This window comes from Bombyx mori, chromosome 6, assembly GCF_030269925.1.
Source record: "Bombyx mori chromosome 6, ASM3026992v2".
Lineage (NCBI taxonomy): Eukaryota > Metazoa > Arthropoda > Insecta > Lepidoptera > Bombycidae > Bombyx > Bombyx mori.
In genome coordinates, this window is record NC_085112.1 from 7,362,724 (window position 1) to 7,372,080 (window position 9,357).

Here is a 9,357-nt window from a genome sequence, read left to right on the forward strand (position 1 = left end):
TTCGTGAAACTAAGAAGGCTACTGAGCTATCAGAAATCATAATAAAATTTTACAAAAAGGTTAAATTACAAATTGTAATAGTCTGTATTGTAATTTTTTTTTTGTTATCCCCAATATTTTCTGGAACACTTTTTATCTCAATTTTTTTTTTCAATATTTAGTTTTCGATTTACAAACTGTTTAACTGATTTTAACAGATTTTATTGCTCGATTTGGACTAATTCAGAGCCCACTAAGTGTTAAGTGTTTATTTAAACTCATCAACGTCATAAGGCAAATGCCGCTAATCACCTGGAGATATGAAGTTAAAGTTTCATTTGTTATTTCAAGAGCTTTTTAAGTTTCGCTTTGCGGTGGTAATAGGCAGGATAATATGAGTCGACTATTATCAAAGCCGGCATTGTGACTTTTGGACAATTATTGGTAAATCAGAAAAACGAATTATTGACTTTGTATTCCATTGGCAGTCACAAAACTCTTCTGAACGACATCTTAGATAAATAACAGGTTAAGTATTAACCTTTATTTAATGCAGGTTTTGAACCGTATTCTTTGAAGGAGACGATTATATTCAAATCAATCTGTATTGACATATCAATAACATTTTTTTGTCCAAATGCACAGATTGCCACCTTTGATAATAGACGACTCATATATCGTTTGCCTACCCGTGCGAGCCCACACTACACCCTACTTACATGTGAAAGTATTTATTGCCTTACAAAATATCTACTGTAATAGGTTTTTCTAGTGCTACAGACTGCATTTCGTACCTAGTTTTGCGAAGGAACTTCATGTGTTCAAAACATAGAAGCTGTTATTCCAAATCGAGTGATGTCATTGTGGGCCACTTATTACCAATACCCTTTTTGTGCCATGCTAAATTCAAGAAAAAATTTGTTGTCCACAAATATTTATTTGTATTAAATTTGCATTTGTAGCCAAAAAATTTTTTTTTATTGCTTATATGTGTGAACGACCTCACAGCCCACCTGGTGTTAAGTGGTTACTGGAGCCCATAGACATCTACAGCGTAAATGCGCCACACACCTTGAGATATAAGTTCTAAGGTCTCAGTATAGTTACAACGGCTGCCCCACCCTTCAAACCGAAACGCATTACTGCTTCACGGCAGAAATAGGCGGGGCATTGGTACCTACCCGTGCGGACTCACAAGAGGTCCTCCCACCAGTAATTACGCAAATTATAATTATAGTCAGTTCTGTTCTATACAAACACAGTCCTATGTATCTTGCTTAGCTATATATGTATACTATTAATTCAGAATTTCGATTTTTCAATTTATGAAAAAAAAAACAAGACTTTCAAAATTGGCGCTTAATAATATTATGTAAACAAAAGAATGTATAATCATTTTTAACATTACATTTATGAGACTGCAGTTTGTTTTGTAGTTCGGAGAAGGCAAAAAACGCTTTTGTACAAGACGTGAGATAAGTACAAAATTTATCTTGTACAAAGAAATTAATATTTAGATCAATTCGTAAGCAATAATTAAAATAAATGCCGTCCATTACGAATACATTGAAAAGCAAATTTAAATTAAACATCTTTCAAACTGTAATAAAATGAGAGGAAAGGAAACTACTCACTTCAATGATAGTCTTCTAAAAGCATAGTGCATTCCCACACCCCTTAATATTTCTGGTCGGTTGAGCACAGCCATCACTGTGTAGCGAACGTTGCACCAAGACACCGCGTAGGTGAGAGCGTTCTCCTTCCATTCCTGAGAGCTCAAGATATCTGTAATGGCCACTCGAGCTATCTGCTCAAGCGTTATTCTCAACAAATCTTTTCCATATTGCGGCCAAACCGAGTTCAATCAATAACACCCAGCGTCTTTTCCTACTTATTTCCCGTTTTGAATTTATTTATATTTTGCACAGTCGCTTTTTGTAATTGGTTTGCATTTTCTTATTTTTGTTAATCTATTGAGCTAATAATTTGCTAATCTATTGAAATCTTAGGCATAATTAGGTTTCACAAAAAATTATACGAAATTTTTTTTCCGTCATGAATAATTAAATAGAAAAAACAAAAAAATTGTATTTTTTTACGACAAAATTAAGGTTCATTCTTTATATTTGTATTTTTTTCTTTTGTTAATATTAGTTTTATAACATATTGTACACATTTAGGTTAAAAAATAAGATGTTAAAAGTCTTATTAATTACCCAATGCATGTAAGTGTGTGTACTCTAGAATGTACACGTTAAAATTTGTCATGTTAAATTAATAAAACATTATTGACAATTTCAATTATTCAATGCTTTCCAACGGTCAGCTCTAGTCTACGACAATATAGCTACATATATGCAATATACAATTGCAACATAAGCAATATACATAAATATAAACTTGAGCTAACATTTTGATTTAAAAAAAATACAAATGTTTGAAACAAAGGGATATAATTTGTATAAAAGAGCTTATTTCGTTGCTTTGGAGGTAGCCTGCGTTGTTTCAGAACTTTACCGTACATTGTTCACTTCCCTTGAAAGTGTTAGTGGCTTTATGGATTAATATCTTGGCTCCAATTTGTTGTTTTGACGAAATCCATTTGCTAAATGAAATTCTGAGTTCACGGTTCGGTCCAAGTATGTATGTACCGTAACAATGATGAACTAAGCGATTTGACGAATGTCTTGATGCCGCCTTCTGGAATGAAAATGCAAACAAACCTAACAAAGAATCAGTTAGAGGTTCAGTTGATTAAAGCACTACTATCCTTATTGTAAATCTAGGCCATCGCGATCTTTTTTATTACGTAGAGGGCTAAACGAGGTCAGAGTTCACATGGTATTAAATAGTTGACGGTGCCTATAGAAATCGTAGCGTGAATGCCGCCGCCCAGCTTGAGATATGAGGTCTAAGACGCAAGTGTAAAGTTTTGAATCGGAACGCATCACTTACTCCCGGTAGAAATGGGCAGAATAGGTACCAGCCCTTGCGGACTCAGAAGGCGGCCTTCTGTTCAGAGAAAGCTTAGCCGAGAGTTCGTTGGAAGCAAATGGTTTAGTGTTGTTGTGAGTACAAATAGTTCACTGAATGCGTAAATGTTGTTTCTCTGCGAACGATTTGTGGAATACGAAACATACATACCGAACATCATATCTTCGAAGAGTTGATTTACTTTATTTTAGTATTTCTGATTGATCTGACAGTGCACACATCTGTGCAATAAAAAAAATTATGCACTTCCCATCTTCATGTATTCGATGCTTGCTTTTAAATCTTGCAGTTCTAATAAAGTTTGATCTTCAGAACAGCGACTTAAGGTCTTAAAGGATCCATGATTTATTATTAGTGAGGGTAAAAATGTCGTTTAAGGGTGCCAGGATTAAGTGGGGCCGTTACAGGAGTGACCGAGACCGGAACATGGAGGGAGGAGGCGGCAACGTGAATAATTGTAGCAATCATTGGCAAGCTAAGTAAGTGATCAGGCAAATAAACCTTCAAACGACCATTAACATTATCAGTCTATAACGTAAAAAAAAATTAAATAATTTTAAAATGAATAAAAAAAGGAACAATGAATATACCACTACCACTGGTGGTAGGACCTCTTGTGAGTCCACGTGGGTGGGTACCACCACCCCGCCTATTTCTGCCGTGAAGCAGTAATGCGTTTCGGCTAGAAGGGTGGTGCAGCCGTTGTACTATACTGAGATCTTAAAACTTATGTCTCAAGGTGGGTCGCGCATTTACGTTGTCTTTGGGCTCCAGTAACTACTTAACACCAGGTGGGCTGTGAGCTCGTCCACCCATCTAAGCTTTAAAATATAGTTGAAGTCGTCGTGGCCTAACGGATAAGACGTCCGATGTATTCGTGTTGAGCGATGCACCGGTGTTCGAATCTCAGGCGGGTATCAATTTTTCTAATGAAATACGTACTCAACAAATGTTCATGGTTGACTTCCACGGTGAAGGAATAATATCGTGTCATAAAAATGAAACCCGCAAAATTATAATTAGCGTAATTACTGGTGGTAGGACCTCTTGTGAGTCCGCGTAGGTGGGTACCACCGCCCTGCCTATTCCTGCCGTGAGGCAGTAATGCGTTTCGGTTTGAAGGGTTGGGCAGCCGTTTTAACTATACTGGAAACCTTACAACTTATACCTCATAGGTGGGTGGCGCATTTACGTTGTGGATGTCTATGAGCTCCAGTAACCGCTTAACACCAGGTGGGCTGTGAGCTCGTCCACTCATCTAAGCAATAAAAAAAAAAGTTTTTATTATTCCACACAGAATAATTCATTGTAATCAAAAGAATACAAAGTTAGTGAAATTTTGGAACATAAAGTAGTATCAACTGGATAGAATGTATTGTAGTTTTCGTAATGAAATAAATTATTAAAAAATATTTTCAATAGTCAATGAAACGAATTTATAATACTCGTTTATTTAAAAAAATCTATTTAATTAATAATACTAGACAAGAACAGAGTTTCTGAAGTGAGTTATGCAAGTTTTAGGAGTACCACATCTAATAGATGGCCCTTGCGACAGTATTTGTGTTATGACTAGATTAGGCCACTCAGGAGGAGAAAATTTGTAGCTTTAGTTTCAGCAACATTATTCCCACGTTCTTATTCCACATATTTCTTATATATTTTTTTAGATTTAATTAATACCACAAGTGAGCGTACTCATGGACCACCCACCTGGTGTCAAGTGTTTTTCGCAACTCATAGACATTGTCAATGCCACATCCTTGATCACCTTATTCTTCGAAGTTCCAGATTTCCCACTCCACACCCACTTAAAACCACCCACCTCTGTAATCTTCCAGAAATTAGTCTTAATTGTGGAATATCTGTAGTATATTGAAATAATTGAAATCAGATGTTAGAAGCAGACGAGAGATTAATTTCTGGAATTTAGGTTACGAGGGCGGCACTGAAAATTTCGGGAATTAACGAAGTGGCACAACATTACTATTTAAAAACGTATTTAATGCTTTTCGAAGTATTCTCCGCGAAATTTGACACATTTTTCCATACGATGGAACCAATCATTGAAACAACCATTCCATTCGGAAGTTGGGGTCTCCAAAATGGCCGTTTTGTAGGCGTCCACAGCTTCTTCAGGTGATGAAAATCTCTGTCCACGCAATTTATTCTTTATTTTAGGGAAAGTATAAAAATCATTAGGGCTTAGGTCGGGGCTGTACGGCGGATGGTCTAATAATTCTATGTTTTCTTGCTCTAAAAACTCTTTTGTTCTGTGCGCGGTGTGAGAACTCGCATTGTCGTGATGGAGGATGATGCGGCGGTTGCAGTTCTCTTTACGGAGTTCAGAAACGACCTGTGGCAAACAAATGCTAGCATACCATTCTGCATTAACCATTTTTTGTCCCTCAAGAGGAATAGTCGTAACATGGTCGGTTTTGGAGACAAACGTGGCCACCATTTTTTTTGCAACACTCCGTGAACGAACAATTTTTGTTGGCTTTAACTCATTTTCGAACACCCAAACTCGTGACCGGTTTTTTGTTTCGGGTTCGTACGCGTATATCCAGGATTCGTCACCTGATACAATGTTGTATACAGCATTTGAGGATCCTGCGTGGAATCTTTCGGGAGTTCTGACGTACCAAGTAACGCGAGCCGCTTTTTGCTCTTCACTGAGCGAATGCGGTATCCATCGGGAAAACAACTTTTTTACACCTAATTGTTCATGCAAGATTATTTGTATTTGACTCATGCCAATGTCTAAAGTTGCCTGAATTTCGCGGTATGTCACATGTCGATCTTCCACAATCAGCTTACGCACAGCATCAACGTTTTCTTGGGTGACTGCAGTTTTTGGACGACCTTGACGGGGATCATCACTGAGCTTGACACGTCCACGTTGAAACTCAGCAAACCAGCGATAAATTGTGGTTTTGGATGGGACTTCATCACCAAAGGCAGAAATCATCCGGTCAACACACTGTTTTTGTGTTAAACCGCTTCGAAAGTCATAATAAATCATCGCTCTTGAATTTTCTCGAGTCAATTCCATTTTCTCAACGACTAAACAAGTTTGACAAAACCTCGTGACAAGACCGAGAATCTTTTTTTAAATAAATAAATGGTATTCGATTTTTAAAACCAAGGAGTTTTCAATTAAAAAGATTTTAATATGACAGGAACAGTGGAAATATTCCATTCCCGATACTTTTAGTGCAGCCTAGTAGTTAGGTCTAAGTAAGATCGCACAGATTCACAATTTTGTCTGACGTGATCGCACGTATTGGTTTCCTTGTTAGGAAGAGATAATCTTAATAAAATGCGGTAACTTTGTTACTTTATTATTAAAAGGAAGTTATTTAATACAAATTTCATAAGCAACTCGCCTCTTGTTACAATCAAATTTTCCTTCGCTACTTAACAGTTTATGTTTATGTTATGGAGAATTTAAATCAGGCAATTTTCTTCAAATAATACGTTTCTAGAGAAACGATATAGATATCAAAAAAATGATATAGATATCATTTTTTTTTTTTATTGCTTAGATGGATGGACGAGCTCACAGCCCACCTGGTGTTAAGTGGTTACTGGAGCCCATAGACATCTACAGCGTAAATGCGCCACCCACCTAGAGATATAAGTTCTAAGGTCTCAGTATAGTTACAACGGCTACCCCACCCTTCGAACCGAAACGCATTACTGCTTCACGGCAGAAATAGGCGGGGTGGTGGTACCTACCCGTGCGGACTCCCAAGAGGTCCTACCACCAGTGATTACGCAAATTATAATTTTGCGGGTTTGGTTTTTATTACACGATGTTATTCCTTCACCGTGGAAGTCAATCGTGAACATTTGTTAAGTACGTATTTCATTAGAAAAATTGGTACCCGCCTGCGGGATTCGAACACCAGTGCATCGCTACATACGGATGCACCGGACGTCTTATCCTTCAGGCCACGACGACTTCATATATGTCATATATAACGATATGTTTCTCGTAAAATTTTTTTAAGCTTGTTTTATTTTTAACGTATTATTTTAGTTTTATTAAACTTTATTATTTTGTTAGAAGAATTTAATAATTTATTTATTGAGTATTATAGAATTTATTAAGTACTAGCCGACCCGGCAGACTTCGTAGTGCCTCAATCGATAAATAAAAGACCTAAACTTTTGTATAAAATAAACTTAAAACAAACAAAAGGAATCCGTCCGACGGGGGACACATCAAAGGGAAAAGAAAATTGTTATTTTGATTTAATTCCGAGTATATTCATATTTATTTAAACCTTTTCTGGACTTCCACAAATAATTCAAGACCAAAATTAGCCAAATCGGTCCAGCCGTTCTCGAGTTTTAGCGAGATTAACGAACAGCAATTCATTTTTATAAATATAAGTATAGATAGATAGATAGAGGATAGATAGATAGATATATTTTAATGATAATAACGAAACGCATCAGTTCACTACGTTAGCACGAATAGAGAGGTCACACTGATTTTATGTGCTGAAGTTGCCGGAACAATGCCTCGGAATGTGCGAAGTAAACACTTAACTGCAGGTTTACTTGTCGTAACGCCGTGCAAGTTTCACCGCGTGTCCGACCACGAACTCCACTACCCTCCTAAGTTTTATAGCTGCAGTTTTAACGCGAACTATGCTCCGGTGAGCGCATTTATTTTCATAGTTGCAAACATCAATTGACAATTCACAGTAATATCTTAATATATATGAGTTCTAAAGTCTCCGTTTTTACAGTTAAACGAATGCCCCGCCCTTAACTGCTTCACTGTATAAATAGGCAGGGTAAGTACTACCACTTACTCGTGCGAGCTCACAAGACGTCCTTCCACCAGTAATTGTGCAAATTATAATTTAATTTTTGCGGGCTTCATTTTATTACGCGATTTTGTTCCTTCACCGTAGAAATCAATTGTCAACATTTGCTAAAAACGTATTTCATTAAAAGTTTTGGTAACTGCCCGAGCAAAAACAGAATTTAGCCGAATCACCGCCGAAGCGCCGCCGCACGGCATTCTAATCGCCGAAGCGCCGCCGCACTATGACTGTGACGATTTGAATTTTTTTATGGTCGCCGAAGCACCGCCGGGCCATAGCCGCGACTGCTTACGTAAAAGTGGGTTCGCTGCTCTACCGCCGAAACACCGCTGCACGGCATTTTAATCGCCGAAGCACCGCCGCACCATAGCCGCGACTGTTTAATAAGAGTGGGTTCGCTGCACTACCGCCGCACCACCGCTGCACTACAGCAGTGACATATCATTCTCATATACATACATATGTGTGTGTGTGAATGTAAACGTTTTTTACGTCCAGTGTTTGTTAAATGTAAACGTAAAAAATTCGAAACGTTCGGCTATGCTTCGGCTGTGGTGCGGCGGTGCTGGGAGATTTCTTTCGAAGCGTGCGGCGGAATTTTCCGCCAAATGACGGTGGTGCGGCGGTGGTTCAGCGTTGTGGTGCGGACACCGTGCAGAGGTGGTTCGGCGATAGACTTGAAATTATTATTTTTATCAAAAAAAATTAATTTCATTTTTACTCGGGTGTCTGCGGGATTCGAACACCGGCACAGTTGCATCGCTTGATACAAATGCAGCAGGTTTCTTATCCTTCAGGCCACGACAACTTCATACACTATTCTGTTAATCAATCAAGTCTATGTTAGTAATGCGCCAGACAGGACAGCGGCGTGGTAGAATCATGGATCTTACTATGATCACTTCGAAAATAATAGAGCGGATGGTGAGATGGATAATTTGTCATTCCGATAGAGGCACCCGTCACGTGCGGACGTGCTCATCGTCCACTCGATCGCCCGGTCTTTGTTCGCCCGGCTTTTGTTAGCCCGGCCATTGTTCGCGCGGCCTGTGTTTGTGGTACATCTGCCGACTAAGTGCTCTTTCTGGAAGTTTTTATTTGTTTTGTTTCCTTTTGTTGTTTCTGTGTTCGTGGTACATCTGCCGACAAAGTGGTTTCCTGCAAGTATTTATTTGTTTTGTTTCTTTTCGTAATTTCTGTTTTGTTGTGCTTTTTCTTTGTCCTGTAGTAACCGCGCCGCATTGCCACCTGTGTTCAATAGAACCGCTCAGGTCCGAGAAGTTGGGGCCTCGCCGCAAGGCGAGTGTTTTCAAGACCCGGGGCCGCCCCACCTGGGTACTCAGCGATCATGGACGCTGTATTCGCGGAATTCCTCCGACTTCGCCACCCACAGCTCGCCTCGGAGTTTTTTGCCTTCAAGGCCAATCACACTGCGAGCCCTCTCGAGGACTCCGCCGCGCTCGCTGCTCCTGCGTCGCCTGTACCTGCGTGCAGAGCTTCTGCATTGAGCACCGCAGCCTCTGTCGTGCCTGCCGCTCCC